This window comes from Penaeus monodon, chromosome 24 (genome assembly GCF_015228065.2).
Source record: "Penaeus monodon isolate SGIC_2016 chromosome 24, NSTDA_Pmon_1, whole genome shotgun sequence".
In the NCBI taxonomy this organism is placed as follows: Eukaryota; Metazoa; Arthropoda; class Malacostraca; order Decapoda; family Penaeidae; genus Penaeus; species Penaeus monodon.
Window position 1 is genome coordinate 19,650,617 of NC_051409.1, and position 850 is coordinate 19,651,466.

Below are 850 nucleotides of genomic sequence, written 5' to 3' on the forward strand. Positions count from 1 at the left end.
GAGAGACAGAGACAGAACGTTATTTAGTGGTGTGTATTGTGCATTATATCCTGATATAATGACGCAGATTGTTTATCGATAATTTGCAATGTCTTCCTTGTAAGACAAATTTCCTGTGCAGTCACAGGACGTACCAACAGATTCCATTCACTTCATTATAAGTTGTCTTCGGTTATGCTTTAGCCTTTGGCACGTTCACTTCTATGCTTGGTTCGATCTATAATCATACGATAAAGGTTTTTTCAGTACTGAAAACCCTGCCCGAAGTATGGACGGACGTTACGCGCTAGTCAGTTGCGTCACGCGCAGCTCCAGCGCGTGCCGGTCATTTGCAATGTCATGATGTTTAAAATCGACCATTCACTGTATCCTTCAATCCACTAGTGTTACAAAGTCGTTATGCTTTTGTTGGAATTAGACAGGGACGTGCACATCCGCCATGTGTCTTGCGTTTTTGCACCGCCGGATTCTGTCCGTACATGTGGCCCTCGGATCACATTCTACTCGGTGCGCAGTCCTCGCGATACCAATCACACAAGGAATCTTGGGCTTTTCTCAAGAATATCTCACTCCAACTGTAAGTATAATGTTACCACCAAGCTAGATCAAAACAAAAACCTGAGGGACTGCAGATTTTTTAAACAATATCAGTTTCTTATGAAGAAAATCGTGTAATGTTTTCTATCTGTGATGCCGGCCTTAATTATCTACACAAGTGTTTACTTATGGGTTAATTTTATATTGTATTTTTTCGGAATATACATATGCATATCCTGTTAATTTGTCCTAGAAATTAATATCAAACTTGTTTTTCTGATACATACCTCTTTTTTTATTCACACACACACAC